Genomic DNA, 19114 nt, shown 5'->3' with positions numbered 1-19114 from the left:
AAGAGCTGGCTGGATGGTCAGGCCCAGAGAGTGGTGGGGAACAGTGCTGCATCCAGCTGGCATCTGGTCACCAGTGGTGTTCCCCAGTTGGGCCAGTCCTGTTTAATATCTTTATTGATGATCTGGATGAGGGATTGAGTCTACCCTTAACAAATTCATGGGCAACACTAAATTGAGTCAGCTTTTGATCTGCTGCAGGGTAGGAAGACTCTGCAGAGGGATCTGGACAGGCTGTCTGGATGGGTTGAGACCAACAGCATGAGGTTCAAAAAGTGCTGGGTCCTACACTTTGGCCACAGCAAGCCCATGCAGCAGTACAGTTTGGGGTCAGAGTGGCTGGACAGCAGCCAGGCAGGAAAGGACCTGGAGGTGCTGGTCAGTAGTGGCTGACCATGAACCGGTGTGTGCCCAGGTGGCCAAGAAGGCCAGTGGGATCCTGGCCTGTATCAGCAATAGTGTGGCCAGCAGGACCAGGGCTGTGATTATCCCCCTGTACTCAGCACTGAGGCCACACCTTGAATCCCTGTCCAGTTCTGTGCCCCTGAATTCAGGAGGGACATTGAGGTGCTGGAGTGAGTTCAGAGAAGGGCAACTGAACTGGAAAAGGCTCTGGAGCAAGTCCTATAAGGAGCAGCTGAGGAGCTGGGGTTGTTTAGCCTGGAGAAAAGGAGTCACAAGGGAGACTTACTGCTCTCTACAAACAAACACCTGACAGGACTTGTAGCCAGGTGGGGATCAGCCTCTTAAGTGACAAGAGGAAATGGCCTCAAGATGCAGCAGGAAAAGCTTACGTTGGACATTAGGAAGAATTTGTTCACAGAAAGAGAGATTAGAGAGAGAGAGATTAGCCCATTAAAATGGGCTGCCCAGGCAGGTGATGGAATCACTGTCCGTGGAGGTATTTAAGGGATAAAGACTGGATGTGACATTTAGTGCCATGGTCTAGTTGACAAGATGGTGTTTGGTCATAGGCTGATGATCTCAGACATCTTCTCCAGTCTGGTTTATTCTGTGATCTTAAGGCATCTTGAGGAGACATTAAGGGTCAAGAAATTCTACCTAGGGCAGACATAGTGCAGGAAGCCCTAGCTTTTCCTATTATTCACATCTTCCCCTTTTGTTTCATGCAAGGATGGCATAAGGCATAGGCCTACTATCTGCTATCCTTCTACCATCATCCACCTTCCCTTCCCTCTATGGATCCTTCTGAAGGCAATTGTACATATTTCTGCTATCTGAAATCAGGGTCATTTGTTTACAATTGGCTGGCATTTTCTGTGCCTGTAGTTTTGCTCAATTTTTAATTATTTTGTGCTATTTAATTTCATATTATGATGTACAAAGCAATTTCAAATATTGCACAATACTCTGAAAATCAAATTTCTAGCACTAATAGCTCTAAGGTGGATTGTTGTTTATATGAAGAAAAGTTTTATCAAAGAGGGAACAAGCAAGGAAACTTTTTGCACATGAAGCTTCTGCTACATTTTTCTACTGAAATGTAGGATGGGTAGAATCTTTGCAGTGCTGTTGTGAGATCTAGATTCCATTTATCTAGCTAACTGTGACATCACCACCAACTGGAGCTTTCCATGCTGAAACTCAGGCATTGCTACTAATTTCCTGACACCTTACCTTTCTCTCCTGAAACCAGGTCACTCTGCTGTTGTCTCTGATCTTCAACTGGGAAAGTTTGATTGTTTGACCCGACCAAATAAGACTGCAGTGAATAAGCAGAGTTCTCCTATGGAGCTACTGACAAGATCAGATGAAGGCAAGCACAATGTAGATTAAAACAGATCCCTTAGTCTCAAAGTATGCTTCAGTCTTAAAACTTCCTTGTTCACCTACTTCTTTGCCCTCATAGAACAACTGCTTGCTGAGGCATTTGGAGAAGAACTTAGTACTTGTACGTGCATGCCACAGGGAGCCAAAAAATTGGTGGTTTATTTCTATTAAGCTGGATGTAAGAACCTTTGAATTAAATTTCTAGCATAGAAGAGGGAAGAGTGATTTATTTCCTGCATTTGTATTAGAGCTTTTACTATTTTTTTTCTTACTCTTAGTTTTATGCAGCCTCTCTTTCCCCTATAAATTATTGATTTTTAAACAAATAACTGTTCCACTGCCAGAAGTTAAGTGTCTTTTTCTGCCAGGCATACGAGCTGGCCCTCAGCTTGAGCTCTGAGATTCACTCAAGTAGAATTTATGCACAATAGAACTGATAGGCTCTCTTTGCATGACTACTTGCCCATGTGGGTTAAATACCCAGAGAGTAAACTTTGGAATACGTGTGTGTTGAAACCAAAAAAAAACCCAAACAATCCAAATGCCTTAGCAACTGCCTTTCCCATTAAAATCCCTGCTCCTTGTTGGAGGCTTGGCTACCTCACTTCAAGATTCCTGGGGAGCATGCAGATCTCTGAGCAGAGCCTGCTCATCGCTGTCAGTGTCGCAGGTCGAGCAGCAGTGGTTTGGAGAAGTGAAAAACCCAGAGGGAAAATGAAAAGCAGGGAACTCTTAGGGTTAGAGTGACAGGTGGGCAAAACCACAGTGACTCCTCTCATATTGCTCCTGTATTTCAGTAAGATATTGTGCACATTTCAGCTTTCAGTGTGGGTGAATCTGGGTCAGGTGGAAAGGAGAGTGCTCTGTTCAGAATAAGGCTCCTCACTCAAAGAGAAAGGAAACAGTATTAAAAGCACAGGCTCACTCACACGTGTGACAGCTGTGGGTAACTGGGAAGATTTCTGATAAGATAGTTTTATTTTACAGCTCACCTGTCAAGGTGTATGTGTAGAGTGAGTAATGCTAGCTGCAGAGAGTTTTCAGTGCTCTAAAAGTGGAGGAGGGGATGTAGAATGGGTGTGGATACAGATGAGTGAAATAGGAAAAGGAAAGGAAAGGAAAGGAAAGGAAAGGAAAGGAAAGGAAAGGAAAGGAAAGGAAAGGAAAGGAAAGGAAAGGAAAGGAAAGGAAAGGAAAGGAAAGGAAAGGAAAGGAAAGGAAAGGAAAGGAAAGGAAAGAAAAAGAAAAAGAGAAAAGAGGAAAAGAAAAGAAAAGAACCCTACCTAGGGGCTGGGCTACCTAGAGCCAATTCTTCAGTGGAAATATAATTGTGTTGAGGAGTAGAGGAGGTTGTTAAAATCCAGCTTAGACAAATTGGAGAAGTTTCTATCTAGTAAAAGTTTTCCTTTCAATATTTGGTTTGAATGTGAGAATTTTCTTCAACTCTTGATCACTTCCAAACTTAAAGTTTCATTTTCAGAGATGCTTGCTCAAGGTGTTTGTGGCAGCAGCCTCATTTGCAAAGCCCATTTCAATCTCTCTTGTATATCTATTTAAGCTCTTCTTTGGAATTAATCTGAAACATAATTTTTCAATCTTTCCTGGTTGTGGTACTACTGGGAACCTGTATCATGTTTAGTGTTTGTTCCATGTATCTTCCAGAGTACGGCTCCACAGATGCTGTGCTGATGCACCATGCATGTCTTCACCATTTCAAACAGTGAAATTCACTTCTGTTTGGAGGTTCTGTTGCCTTCATTTGTATGAGCTCAGAGTGCTGTTCATGAGACATTATACCATACTGTTATGTTTGAGTAGTTTCTCTCAGATCAGGTGAGTTCAGAATGAGGGTGTCATGAATGAGTGAATGAAGATAAGGTGAAATCCATTTTCTGCCTTATTTTTCACTTGCTTTTTCATGCGCCATTTTAGAGAGTAAATTGGCTCAAACTTGAAAATTGCGTACATGACTCCTATTAATATTCAGTTTTCCATAGCATTTTTGAAACATATCTTCCTTTTATAAATTACTGATCTTGCTGACAACAGACTGTTATCTTGAGAGATATTAAATCTCTGCAGCTGCCAGAGACTTGAGTTGGATATCAGCATGTGCTCAAAGGGTCATGAGGATACAAAAATATTTTTCATCTTGGAAAGCCTACTGAGCCACTGGCAGGAACACATTTTCTTATTCCTGTGGAAATATCAGCATTCCAGCAGTGGAAGGAAAACAGATCTCAGTTGGTTTTGGTGCTAGATTTTTATTTCTTAAATAATGCTGATAAGCACAATGGTGATATAGTCATCTATGATCAGCCCCTTGGTGTCTTTGGTTAACACTTTGTTCCACTATATTGCTGGACCCTTTGTCTTCATCGGCGGGGTGATGCTTGTGACCTTGTAACAAAAAAGAGGAAAGCTGTGCTATCTCCATCTCCAGGAGAATAATTGCCAGCTGACTTTCAACTCTTTCATCAGCTTTCATCATTAATGTTAATTTGATGTGCTCCACATACAGCTCCTGAAGCTGAGCTCTCTCATGTTTGATAACAATTTCCTAAGCAACTTCCAGCACAGCCATTACTTGAGAGTTCTGCTAAACACACTAGGTTCAATTGCTTGCATTTCATCTGCTGTATATTAAGGGAGAATTTGAGGCGATATTTGTTACAGTTCAAGGGAATGGAGTCCAAGAATGACTCTTAGCAGAGATGGGATCCATCTCATCTAATGATGGCCTTCTAAAACTGGGCATGCAGCTAGGCCTAGTTATAGAAATTGTCCTGCACCTTCACTGGCAAGGACTGGGATTAGGTTATATATGTCATCTACCTTCCTACAAGCCCACCTCTTTCCATGCTCCTGTTCTTCTAATCCCATAATGATTTTTTCTATGGTGCTTTACTGTGAATATTCAAACACCTCAATTGTCTATTAGTATCTACAAATTCAGGTAAAAAAACTACAATTCTCTGGGTTTTCAAAGTGTTTTTCACTTTGAAAGATACAGTTTAAAGTCCCTTTTCAGCTGTCACCAAAGTCTGTGGAAATAAAAAGAAACTGCACACAAAAGATCAGAAGGTAATGTAAAATTGATATGGTATAAAAAGAAGGAAGTGCATAAAGAGAGTAAAGGGCATGGCTGAAGGAGGGTAAAGAAAGAAAGCAAACTTCCTCCCACATCTGTCTTTTAAGATTTCAATATTTAATTAAACATTGAGTATAATAACCTGTAATAACTGTATCTTGGGCTAATAAAGTCCTTGTCCTTCAGCCACGGAATCTATTAGTCCAGATTATGCATATTACCTTATAAATAAAAACTACCCTCAAGTTAGTATTATAATTGGGTTCTTGAGTTGTTAATTTCCACTGTGGAAAAATGAAAAACAGTGTGTTCAGCTACGTCCAAAATCTACAAAGCAAGCCAGAATGAGCAAGATGATTAGGACTTTTCAGTATGGAAATGTCCAGGTGGATGTTGTGTCTGTGTATGATGCTTTCAGATGTTCAGAGTCAAGCATCTGTTTTCAAAGATACTGAAGAACATTTATTCCAGTTGAAATGTTGATCTGGTATGTGGTTTGTTCTGGCCCTATTTCTCTGAAAACCCTCCAGGTACTTCTGTGTGTTTGGATTGGCATAGTCTTAGGTTTTAAGTGTACTGCTTGAAATAAACAGAATGGACACTTAAAGTCTCTTTTCTAGTTTCTCTGTCTAGTTTGCCTATCTCATTATTTAATGTGGGTGTGGAAGCGTGACAAAATATCTTCTCTTAAAAGGACACATTTCTTGTATACATATCAATGTTGCTGAGGTCATATATTAACTATAATGAACATCCTTCCTCAATGTCTTGGTGAAGGCTGGAATTTTTCTAGTCATGTCTGTGTAGAATAAATGAATTTTGGTATTCTTCATTCAAGTGGTTTGCAACATGTTTTCAAACATATATTTAATGCCCATTACCCAGGAAGAATATTGACTTCCAACAATTTAGTGTCATAAATACTGAGTGCCTTGAAATTGTTTCTTCTCTGTGGTGCTAATTGTTTCTAGGTTTAAAAATGTAAAAAACACAAAAACCTAAAATTTCAAACATAATTAATCTACGATAGAAAGTAATTTTTTGCATGACAGGATGTAATCTCAGTTCTTTTTGACCCAATATTACTACTGTTAACCAGGAGTCCCAGCAGTGCAAGAAGTATGTTGATTCCTTTTTGAATTATAATACTGGGGATGTGTGGTTTCATGTTTCTTTTGTATGCTTAAGTGTTTGAGATTGAAGCTGTAGAGATTATCCATTTGCTTTGCACATAACATAGCACAGTATAGCTGGGAAAAAACCAAATTCTTGAGGCATGAAAACCTCAGTAAATTCCATAAATAATAATTTGGTTGAACAAACAATGAATATTTAAGAAAAATCCCTGAGCTACAATATTTAAATACAGTAAATGAGGACTGTGTTCCACTGAGGTCATGCTGTTGCCAACACTAAAATGACTTTGGATGTAAATTTTCAGGCATGTGGAAGAGGAGCATCCTTTCACTCAGACTCACCTGAATGTGAACAATTGCACTCAGTATCCTGTGTCTTAATCTTAAAAACTTTTCCACGCACATGTGCACTATCCATAATTTTTCCAGTTCTGAAATCTGTCTCTTGAGGCTGTAGGACCTCTCACAGATGCTGTGCTCTGTTGTAGAAATATCACCAGCTTCTCTCACGGTTACTCAAAGATTGTTTGCTAATTATTGAATATTAATAGTAAATGTAGCATGAGTAAATATTTTCTTATAGTCAAAGACAGTAAATCCTATAGATTGTTTTTCATTATTTTCAACAGTAGAAAGAAATCCAGAAAAATATCTGCTTATTTCTCTGTCCTGGAAGCTTACATTTTCTCATATATTGAATTACAGATCTCCCTTGCTTATAACTTTTAAGCACATAAAGCATATTTTGTTCCTACAAGATTCCCATCTTCCTTTGCTGTTGCGTAAAACATGTTGATGTATCTCTTCTACCATCTGCTCTTTTATAATTCCTTTCTTCATTTCTTGCCAAACTGAGGGAGAACCAAAGTCTTTTTTGTTGACAATTTGGAATACTTTTCTTCTAGGATAATTTTATAGATTATGCAAATAAGGGACTAATCTGCATGTCCAACAGTTACAGATAAACCAGTATGTACAGTGCAATCTCTGCATACAACTCCATCAATGATCCCTGAACATTTTATTATATCCCTGACTTTTAGGTTCATGAAACATATACTTGCCAAGAAATTTTTAAATGTCTCTATCAGGCACTTCACAAATTGCTGGTTGATAAAAATCAAGTATAATCTAAAAAGGAAAGGCTCCTTTTCTGACATGAGAAGAGAATTCCCAATAATTTAATGCTGGTTGATTGCTGTTGGTCAAAACTCTATGGCAGATATGAGGCTTTCTTTTGCAGAATACACTAAGTTGCAAGTTAGCTCTTATGTATAAACTCATCCTACTGGCAAAGAGAACACTGTAAAATTTATCTTCTGCCAGGAAATAACCTGATTCTACATTTTTCTGCCAGTTTATGATGTTGTTGACTGAGTGAAATCATTGCTCTTTGCAGCACCAAGCATTTTACATAAGTGTTTCTGTTTGCTTATGCAAGAATAATTTAACAAATCTATGAATCCCTGAAGATGAAATAACTTTGTTCACATTCAGAAAGGGCTATAAGCAGGGAAAATTCCACTCCCAGCCTCAAGCTGCTTAATTGCAGATGCTACACTTCTCACCTTGGCCAATCTTGTGTCCATTTGAGTCTATCATCACTGGCTCGCTTTGTACCAGCACAATTCTGTCAAATACGTGGGAGCCTGTGAGGTTGTGCCCTGGGGCACAGCCTGAACAGACTCTTGGATGCACACCTGTGTGCCAAGTGATGTGATGGATGAGCCTCTCCTTGTGTAGCAGCAGAGAACTGAGCTGTAGAATCAAGCTGTCACAGTTCTCTTCTCGAGGACCCTACGAATTTGATGCAGTTAATTGGAGGATCCCAGGCCTGGCAGCAATTTGCACAAGCACCTGCTGCTGATGACACCCCTAGTGTGACCTGCTGCTGCCCTGGTATGTGACAGTGCTCTCTGCTATGCCTGCACCTGCAGCAGCAGAACACCATCCAGGGAATGGCATCTCTGCTGCTGCCACAAAATATTTTCACAAATTCTTTTCAAGGCAAGGGTCAAAGTGCATGCAATTTAAGGTCCATGCAATTTCATTTTTCTTGTGCTTGTGGGGTACTTCCAAGTAAAAACTGGATTTAAATATAATAATGAAGAACTTTGAGCAGCAGATTTTTGCTGTAAGTAATCTAAAGCTCAGATCTGACTTTTATTTGAAAGTAGCCTTCTTGAAAGCATGGTTGTAGAACCTTATTTTTATGCACTCACATTAGTGATTATTATTTTTATTGCCTTCCAAAGGTGGGTTATGTTTTGTCTAGTTTAAGAAATAATAGTGTAATATATCATAAGTATCACTGAGCTTAAGTGGGTAAAACTAAATACAGAAGAACATTAAGGATGAAAAAACCAAAATATTTATGGAAGCTGAGGTTACAAACTCTGAAAGAATATTTTGTCATCTATCCATTAGAACATCCTGCAAAATAGTACTTGGGTAGACTGACCCTCTGTGGAGTGGTTGGTATTCCCTGGAGATATAATGGCTACAACTAATCTGTAATATGGTTGAGAAAATTAAATATTGATTTAAGGCTAGGTCTGATGTTGCACAGTGTTATTAAATTCAATTCAGTGGTGTTAATTCTACGTTTCACACTTTCTCAGACAATTACACCATCATTTCAGTTTCCCCAGCAACACAATCCTAAAATTCTTTTTACTCAGAAAATCTTGTGAAAAAATATGAGTAAATAGAACACATACAGGTGTGCATGCTAAAACATTTTTATTTTAAATCTGGCCATGTTAGGACTCATTTTTGTTTTTGATTTTCTCTTATCAGAGTTACTCTATAATTGCAGTGCAGAGCCTGCTAGGGTAGCAATTGAAGGCTGCATGGATAGAAGGTGGCAAAACCAATGTATGTCTTTATAACTATATTGTGAGATCTTGGGAGCAAGTTATACCTTGAAATGTCCCTGGACATTGTAATGAAGGCATTTTTGCCTGGTGCCCCAAAACAGAGCCAGGGGAGAGGGAGCCACTCACTGATGGTCCCAAGCTCAGTGCTTGAATTTATTCTTTGGAAAGCAAATGTGCTCTCTGTTCTAACAGAAGGTCAGGAATTAAACTTACATGCTCCCCTAGGCTTCCCCCCCGCCCCCGCTTTCTATAGAAACAGGAAAAAAAATCTTTATTGTGAGAAAAACTCTGGAATTATCTCAGTTTTTCAACACTCTGCCTATATAGTTTGAAGATTTTGCTTCCACCAGTGTTGCAAGATTTATCTGTTTCTGTAATTCCAAAAGGTACTATAAATTTTGAAAATAGATTTCCCAATCTCTGAAAGCAATTGTTGTCTTGAAAGTGGAGACAACCTTGAATGAAATATAAGTGAGGGACAGAGTGAGGAAGAGACAGTGAACTTCATCTTTCAATTCTGGCTTCTGCTGTGTGATCTACAGAGATAAAAGTGAGGAAAAAAAAGTATTGTTCTTGCTAAATTAGTCCCACGATACTTCTGAGCAAAAATTACTGACTGAACCACATGTTTTGGTAATGAATAGGTAGTGTTTTGTTTTGACTAATTTTATGTATACTGGGAGCAGAAATGAGCCCATATGTTTGATGTGTTGTAATAACCTTCTTTTAAAATCTAAGGAATTGATGTTGGATTAAAACACTGTGCTTAAAGAGAGACATAAATATTTAAGAGAGTGATACTTTAAAAGAGACAGAGAAATTAAAATAGCAACCATTAGAAAAACTGTTACAATATTAAAAGACCCAATTGAACATGTCAGCTGATCTTTTAAATATGGAATGTTAATAAGGCCATCCTGTTATTATGATTGCATGTTATTATGAATGGTATCTGGGTATAAAGAATCCAGCCATATAAGCAAATGTATTTTTAAAAACTACCAGAAATTACTACAAAGAGAGATGTTCTGAAACAAATCTTTAATGCAGTATTAACACATTTGTCCCTGTTTTTAAAACACTGCTTTCTATTCGTAGCCGTCTGGATTCACGGTCATTAATATTTGGTATTTTCACAGAGCTCCTTTTGAAAACAAAAAGCACATCTCTTAAAGGTTCTGTTTTCCACCGTGGTTTTCTTTTCATCTGATGTAAATCTGTACTTTTCTTTTCACCTGGCCTCATCAGTGTCTATCACTGACTTGACAGAACAGTGGATTTAAACATTCTAGCTCAGCTGTATTACACTGTAGTTCATGTACCAGAGAACCATCAGCATGTCCAGCCACACTGAGCTGTCATAAATCTCACTCCTAGCCTGGCTACTCTTCCTAGACCAGCTCCTCTGCTCAGCTTATTCAGTTTGTTTCTCTGATACAGAAATGCTCAGATATCACTTCCTATAAAGAAAATAACCCCCCAGATATAGATAAATTGCTGGTGTTAAACAGCAGCTATCAGGCTATAAGGAATCTTTAGTGTAATGGGTCTCCAGGTGGATGTCTGCTAGATACCTGTTTTTCATCATTTATATGCATGTATTTTCTGACAGTATTTCCCAATATCTGTTTGGGGTTTTTTTAGTTGTCAAAGACAAAAAATGGGGGCAAGGGAAGACTTCAATTTATTAATAACACAATAGTTTTTGAAGATGGAGTTTCTATTGGGAAGCACTGGAGGGAGGGTGGAATAAAAAGGGCAGAACTCATCTGTCTCCAGATGGACATGAAGTGTTAGGGCCAAGGTGAGGCTGCCTATTTATCATATCTGCACACCACTGGTAGATGTGACAGGTAAAATCCAAAGGGGACCTGTGTCCTTCTGGAGATGCAGATGCAGTGCAGGTGTGATATCCTGGAGTATTGCAAATGGTGCTTTGTTTGGGCAGATAAATCAGGCCTCAGCAGTGCAGGATTCCTCTAAGTATTTTCTCCTCTCATTCTTGGTAGAAAAGCAGCACTAATGAGACTGAGACTGCTACTTCTCTCTTGCTCTTTTCCTCTCTCTCCTTACTAATGGAGCCACTAATGGTGGTTTTAGTCCTGCAGTAATTATTACTCTGACCTGAAGCACAAGCTCATTGAGTGGAGTCAACTGGTAATGACTTTCAGTCACAAGTGATTTGAATGATTTTGAACCAGTGACCCAGCTGTTGAGGTGAAAGTTGCTATAATTATTCCTCTGAGCAATTTTATTTCCTCTGGATTAGTTTATTTTACTATTCTCCTCACAGTTTAATGAAAGAAACAAGAGTTGCATGTCTGAAGGCAAATCTAAATGGATATTTATTTAATCTCCCCACCTGTGTCTACACATGAAATGGAAATGTTTGAGCTAACAGAGATCTGAGACAGATCTGTGAATCATTTACTGCAGCACTACATGCAGCTGAGCACTTCCCACTACTGAATGCTAGTGCCTGTGTGCCCAGATCTGCTCTGCTGAGGTCTGTGGGAAGTTCAGCTGCAATGTTGCCACTCACTATTGCAGGTTTTTGCTAGCTCAGGTGTCTCTTCACTATACTATGTTTTCCTGTGTAGCTGCATTGCTTGTAATTTTGCCTGTGCTATCCTGTGTCATGAGTCCTGCCCCACTTTGAACTCCTTCATTATAGTAATATTTCAGGTCCTTCTGTGCAAGATGCAGCCTTCTCCTGCTGCCTGGAACCAGCTCTGACAGCCTGGTGTCACCTCTCGCTTGGCCGGTTTTGATTGACAAGTTACTTGTCAGCCTGACAGTGGCCATGGTGTTTGTGTCCCTGTGTTTGTGGATCTCTGTGAGGATGGTGTTCAAACTATCCTCACAGTTCAAACTGATGGCTGCAAACATGAACTTCCCCTAAGATACCTGTTTTTCAAAGATGGGTAAGGCTAGATTTGTAAAGTTGCAGGATTTTCTTCTAGAAATGCATTATTCTAAAAAGGTTCAGGCAAGATTTTAACACCCACAAGATTGTTTTCTTCCCCTTTTCCTTCATCACCTGCAGACAGCACTGGCTAAGAGGTACAGGCTGAAAATTTTGTAGATGTTAGGAATTTCACACACAGATAGATGCTGTTCATTCCAGTGACAGAAAGCTTCCACCAGCATTACCTTCCATTTGGAAGGTATGGCTTCTTTCTGGCTTATGAAGCTGTACAACTGCTTGTAATACATTGTCCTGGATTTCAGAGGAATTTCTCATTGTTTATTGCAATCAGTTTTTAAACCATTAGTGTCAGAACCTGTCCATTTTCATGGAGTTTTTAGCTCTGGTAAGTTATACAGGTTTTTCAGGTAAAGCACTGGCATTGCAAATGTAGATTCAAATTAAAATTATATTATGTTTATTTGGATGCTTCATTATATTGTTTTGCTTTTTTGTTAAATTCAATAACATCTTTGGGTATAGCTTTGGTGTTTTTTAAATTTTTATTTTTTATGGTTGGGTGAGCAGACTGATGCATTTAACAAAAAGTGAACTTTAACCACTTGCCAACATGAACAATGATGGTGTTAATGAGGTCAGCTCTGCCAACAGCAAAACTGTAGAACTTCAAAAATGCTTTCCAAACAAAGTCAAACCAGTGAACCAGTTTTGTAGTTCGCATTAAAAAATGTGAAGCTCATTTATTTGTCTGTGAATCAGACAAATAAAACAGGATGTGAAACAGAAACTGGAGATCAGAGTTCTTCCACTGAGGCTGAGAATCACGCCCCCCCTTTTCACTGTCTCTGTCCTGGTAAATTTGAGGGTTTCCTTCTACACAGCAGAATACCTTCAGAGGTAGAAATGAGGAAACTTTACTATTTGTTTCCACAGCTCAAAATAATCTGTAGAATTTTGGATGAAGCCTAAAGGTCAAGACATATGGAGTTCCTCTACTCAAAACATCTACTATTGAAGAAGAGGATGGATGTGATCTGTTACTTCACATGCTAAATGAGTGCCCAGAAAAGACTGGTAGTTTAAAAATTAGTGCCATAAATTAATTTTTTAAAATTTTTATATTGTATCTTTTTTGGTAGTATTGGACTAAAAAGATGTCCTTCATTCAATCTGCTGCCTTTTGGTACTGCACTTGGTGTCTTTTCAAATGGAATAATTAAATTTACACAGGTACCTGTTTAAGACTGACTTTCTTGGATTCAAGCTGTATTCTGCACTACCCTATCTCTTAAAAATCTCATGTCTTAAACAATTCAGCAAGCATCAGTAGATTTTTTTTTTGCTGCAAGTGGAGACAGTGCATATGTGGTGACCGATTGAAACAGGTTACTCATTGAAAAATTACGTATGGAAATTGCTACCTCCAGAAGATCCACTTCAAACATCTATGTTTTTAGGATTCTGTTTGAATATCATGTTGTGAAGGACTCTTGATATCTATCTGCATTTGATTCCAGGATGAAGGATGGTCTGAAATGGAACATCAAATGCCATGTATTCTACAGAGCTTATTCCTGTTGCATGTCTTGCCATCTAGTCTATGGCAGCCTTGAAGTCTGTGGCATCTAGAAGTGTAGTTTGTGAAACAGCCTACAGCCCAGAAGTCCATGAAAGTGATCCATAAAAAAAACCAAAACCAAAACACGTGGAATCTTGAGATTACCAAATCTTTATTTATTCTGTAATACATTTATTGTGTTTTTATACATTGGGAAAATTAATATGAGTAAATTGAACATTGCTCATTTTTCAGATAAATTACATGGTCCAAGGAATTTTGTCTGAGTATTAAAAAAGCAGTAGTAGACTTCTGTTTAATTAACATCAGGAACATTTTAGTCTTTTCTCTGATTTTTCTTTCCTGTAAAGGTATTTGAAACATCCAAGTGCCAGAGAAATGCAACCAATATTTCAGGTCCCAAAGTTTTTAAATCAATTTCCTGGCTTTGCAGTTCTGACTTCATATAGGTGTAATTGTGCATGTATATGTATGTGTGCCAGTTCATGCAGACTAGAGACAGTACATTTCAGAAATAGAGGTTATTTATCCTTCTCTCACCAATAGCTGGGAACAATTTGTATTTACTTAACTTACTCCATTATTGTAGCATTACTGTCATCATTGTTATGAGAATGCATGCAGGTGCTTACTGGAAGGGTGGCAGAAAGGAGGGGACAGAGGTGGTAGAAGAATTAGACTAAGGAAATTTGAAAGCCAATGGAAAGTTTGGAGGTAAAGAAGAAAATGGCAAAATTTTTTATGATAAATTTGCATGCTTTGTTTTGTATGAGAAGCTGAGTACTGACACATTAAACCTTTTATTTTATACTGCAATTGAATTTTGGGACTTTTCCAGTTCTTATATTTACATAAATATTTTTAAAACTGAAACTTTTAATATTTTGCAGAAAGTATATCAGGAACAATTTCTCCAATTATTTCTTTATGCAGAGTTATTTTACAATTTAATTGTTTCCATGCCTATGAATTAAGTAGGCCAAGATTCTCCCCAGAGGGGATTTTTATTGTAAATCTGACTACCTAATCCATTTTAAATTGGCAGTTTATAACTGACACTTCATTAAATTGCAACTTCTGCATGCTGCTACAGTTGGTGCTTCTAGTTGGTTAGTTGGGACCTGATTCTGCATCCTTGCTTACACAAGTAAAATTACAGAGGTATCATCATTCATTGCATAAATGAGGTCTCCAGGTCTACAGAAAAATATATTTTGATTAGTTCAATAATTACCTGTAAATGTTGCTGGTCTTTAATATGTGACTCTGCTTTTGGATTTAACTGTATAATTCTGCACATGTATTAGTCCTTCATTAACAGTCACAATAAATTGTGCAGCTGGTGTGAGATAATTGCATCTGTGGGGCATAGTAACATGCAAGACAGATATGCCAATTCCCTGAGGTTGTGATTAGTCTATAGGAACCATTCTCCCTTGAGTCTTGTTTTGGAATTAGCCTAAATCTTTCTTATAGGAAAGACTCAGCATAATGAAAAATTTGTAGTTTCAGTTCAAAATCTTTAAAAAAAGTTAGGTGACAAAGGGGAGTGGGGGAGAAGGCAAAATAATTTAACTGCTTACATGCCACACTTCCTTGTGCCAGAAAGTAGAACAAAGAAAAAATTGTTCAAATGAAACATCTACTGACTTCTGCTAAGGATGCTATGTGCCTACAAATGTCCCTATACAGCTTTGAGAGTCTTGCTACCTACCTGCCACTAAAGTTCCTCCATCTGAAGATGGGGCATTCTCACAGGCTAATGTAGAATAACAGTATTCATTTGGTGTCAGTGGAAATGCACAGAGGGAAGTCAGCATTCTTCAGAGTAATTAACTGAGTTCAGACATATTTCTTATTACTGTGGGAAAGACTGTGACCCTCATGGGTAGAGTTTTTATGTAGGACCTATGCCACTGATCCAGACAGACTTAAAAATTCTTTACACGAATGTAGTTGTCAGTGATGGTGCACAATTATGGACAGTTCAAGTAGTCTGGCAGACCAGACTGCACAGAAAGATAATGTGAAGATACTTTCTGGGTTCACTTATTTAGGTTTACTGATGATATTGATGACTGAGGACACTCTAGCTCAGGGGATGACTCCACTTCCATCAAATGTATGTGTTCTCTGTATGACATCTGGAACAATGTATACTCTAGTCATATATAACAGCTGAGTTCCCTATTTTGCAGCAGTGAAAAAATTAAAAGCACTGAAAACCAAGAGTAAGCAAGGTAATGATGTCTGCCTTATAGTTTTAGTAAACAGAAGTCTATAGCAGGATATTTTCTTTGTGATTTCCTGAGTGTGCTGGGGTACTTGCCAAAGCTAATGCTTTTTTTTGAGAGCTATGAGAGTCTTTTAATTAGATGTTCAGGTGCCAAAAGATTAGATCAGAAATGCTCTTTCCTTCCAGATTTTAAAATGAACACAGGAAAGAATCTCATTAATATTACAGAAGGAGTGAAAACTTCTTGAAGGCAGGGAGGAAACTTTGCCTAGCAAATAAAATAATTCCTGAGAGTACACAAAGCATTTGAATCTTTGAGAAAGTTCTTCATTATTAGGGGAATTTTATTGGCAGAGCACTTGGCATCATGCATATAGCAGCCGTATGCTTTACAATTCATGGAAGTCATGTAAAAGTCAAGAAAAATATTACCACTTATTTAATCCTTTTACAGCTCCATAAGTAAGTGTCAGATTTGTTGAAAAATATTGATTTTTTTTCATAGTCTGTTGAAGGATTGATTCTCACTTTTCTCTGTGTCAGGAAGAATGTTTCACCAGAAAGTCACATTTGTACATATCCAGGGGACAAAGCAAACAAACAGAAACAGTTTATACTTGATAATGCAGCCAGGTCCACTGTGTTTGAAGCCCCTTCAGCTGCAGCAATTGTTGACAACCTTCACAATTAAATTAAGTTGAATTTTTTTTTTGTTTATTTTCTTTGGAACCATTCATATATAAACGGCTCTGAAAAACAGAGCTTCAAATGGAAAGTTTCCCTCTTGTCTTCCATGCTGACTTGTGTAAAATCGGACCTTTTGAACTCACGCTTCATTACCTTGGAGGTGCATGAAGGCAAATCACCGAAAGTTTAGGCAGGCACTAGATTATTCCAGAATCTCTCTCTCATAAACTTCTCACACAATGCACAAAAATTCCCAGAACTGCACAAAAGATTCCAGTCAGCAGGAGCTGCTTGATTCAGATGCTATTTTGAGAGGTGGGAGCTGTTGACCTGATATTTGATTGTTTTCTCACATGCAGACAACTTCAGTTTCAACTTATGATCACTGGAGGCTCAAAAAAATACCATGCTCTTTACTTCCAAAATACCTAGCTCTCCATTGTTCTTGAGGAATTTCATTCTATTATGTCTATGGTATTTTTTATACCTGGTTTCTTGATGATTTTATAAAGCAATCTCACATTTGTTTCTTGTGAAATTACTTTACAAACTTGGTCTTTTGATTTTTCACACATCATTTCACAAAAGCACAGCATAGGTTTTAACTTATCTCAGCATAAATGTCAATGGTCTGTGTTTGTCTTACTAAAATGAGCATTTGCAGTTGAGGAAATAGAGAAAGAGAGGGAAATTATAATAACAACTGCACATATGGCTTGATACTGAGTGGTACCCACCACCACACTTTTAACACCCAGTTTTATCCTCTACTGGTTACTTGCTCTAGGAATGACTGGCAATTTAGCTTTGCCTAAAAGTTTTCCCTTCTCAGTTAAAAAAAAAAGAACACAAAGTTAATTTTGTACTCAGTCTACACAAACACAGGCCTGCATAGTATTTTTCTATCTGTTAAAAAAAATGTATTAAAATGTAAATGTAAAATGTATCTGTAAAAATGTATCTGTAAATGTATCTGTTAAAAATATATTTAAAAAAAAGTAAAATGTATTCTCTTCTCCTTGAGGCAGCACTAGAGGGAAGTCACTTTGCTAGGTGCTCTGAAAGTAGGTACCTAAAACTGTAAATAGTTTCTTTCCAAATTGCTAAGATGGTTCAGTGCTAGAGTTTTTTAGGACATTTCTTACAGGGTTTATTCCTATTAAGGATGCCTTTTTCTTGTGTTTTGCTAAATTTGTTCATCACTGATACTGATTAGATTTATCTGTGTAGAAAGTTCTGTGAATAGGGGCAAGAGTGACAAAATTCTGGCCTGCAATAAAGAACAGGTTATTCAGAATTAAAAAAAAAAAATCAAGTGGTAAAACTAAGCAGACACTGAGTGTCATTTGCACTGACAATTGAACATTCAGGCATGAATTATTTATGTCAACCTCATGCAAAATACTGAGGAACTTGTTATATAACATTAGATATTTCATTAGCAGTCCAAAGTTTGAGCACTGAGTATAATGCCCATGATAGCTGAACAGCCTCTTCACAACTGATTGTTTATTTGAAAAGTGAAAAGCTTGCTAAAAGCCTCAGAATAAAATAATACAAACTTTTTGTTATGGATTTTAAAGTCATGATGGTTAACAAATCATTTACCATGTTAATATATTAGTAATTCCTATCTGAATAGGTCTGGCTCAATAATTGTTGCAAGACATCATTCATTTGTATTGCTCCAGAGAACATACACTGTCTGAATTCTGTTCATTAATTCCTTTCCACTTCACACATAAATATGGTACTTGACATGCCGTCCTTGGTGATGTATAACAGCAATTTGCTTCTGACCTGAAGGTCACTTTCTTTTTTTGTGTGCTACAAGCTGAGATTTTGGGAAGCATGTGTGAATGCTTATAGTAGAGCTGGTGCTCTGTAATAACCCCTCCTGCTATGTGATAAACAGTTAATTACTTCTGGTGATCTGGTATTCTGAAGATATAGAGCTTTTAGAGTTGTGTTTGCTGTGCCTCATGTATGCCAAACTTTATTTCGTGGACTGGAAGGAGATATTTACCTACTTCCTTCCTTATATACCAAAGCACTTCATACTGAGTTTGGGCTACTGCTTACAGATTTAAAAATTTTTATAACAGTTTGCATCTTATTTCCAAGACTTAAGTTTCATAAGTGAGTAGGCTCAGACTAAGGATCTGCCTGAGAAAGACTGGCTGGAAGGCAACTGAAACCTCTCCACTGGGAAGACATAATTATTTATCATAAAATTGAGTTCACTATAACTATTATAACTAAAAATAGGACTATGGTATATAGCTTTTAACCCACATACTCACAATTCAGTAAATGCTGTAAAACCATTACATGAATTTGAAAGCTAGAGAGTTTTAAAAGCATGATAGAGAGAAAAAATAAGATCTATTATGGGGCCTGGAGTGGTGGCTGGCAGCCCTGCCCCAAAGGACATTCTAGATACAAAGAAGAAAGGGTAGAGGTGATTGTTCCCTTTTCCAAAGGATGACCAGTACACATACTGGTTGCAATTTCTATCTATGTAGAAGAAAAAAGAAACAAACAAGGCTCTTTGATGGGAAAACTCAAAGAGTGAGGAACACTGTGTGATGTTATTAATGATTTGATTGTTCCAATATGAAAAATGCTAAGAAGTGGGACAAGATATTTTTTTTGCTGAGAATCATGTACATTGACATGTGAGTCTTCTCTGCTTAGAGATGGAGATGAAATTATAGACAGCAGTTCCTAGAGGTGTCAAAAGCAAAAAAACCCAAAAAACCTAAAAAACACCTAAATGAGAAGACTTC

General features: G+C 37.8%; 1 long non-coding RNA gene across 10 annotated transcripts in view; it reads left to right on the top strand.

Moving 5' to 3' along the window:
- The first annotated feature begins 1541 nt into the window (after window positions 1-1541).
- Window positions 1542-19114, top strand: part of LOC135293788 (uncharacterized) — a 41875-nt gene continuing 24302 nt past the window's right edge. For 7 of the 10 annotated variants that reach the window (XR_010355884.1, XR_010355883.1, XR_010355881.1 and 4 more), the window contains exons 1-3: window positions 1543-1774; window positions 12757-12897; window positions 13341-14116. This is a non-coding gene — a long non-coding RNA (uncharacterized LOC135293788). Of the gene's footprint in view, window positions 1775-12756; window positions 12898-13340; window positions 14117-19114 lie in introns of all 10 variants that reach the window. The other 3 variants (XR_010355880.1, XR_010355882.1, XR_010355879.1) reach the window with 2 other exon arrangements.

The sequence above is a fragment of the Passer domesticus genome, chromosome 2, assembly GCF_036417665.1.
Source record: "Passer domesticus isolate bPasDom1 chromosome 2, bPasDom1.hap1, whole genome shotgun sequence".
NCBI lineage: Eukaryota > Metazoa > Chordata > Aves > Passeriformes > Passeridae > Passer > Passer domesticus.
This window is presented reverse-complemented; position numbering and strand designations above follow the sequence as displayed.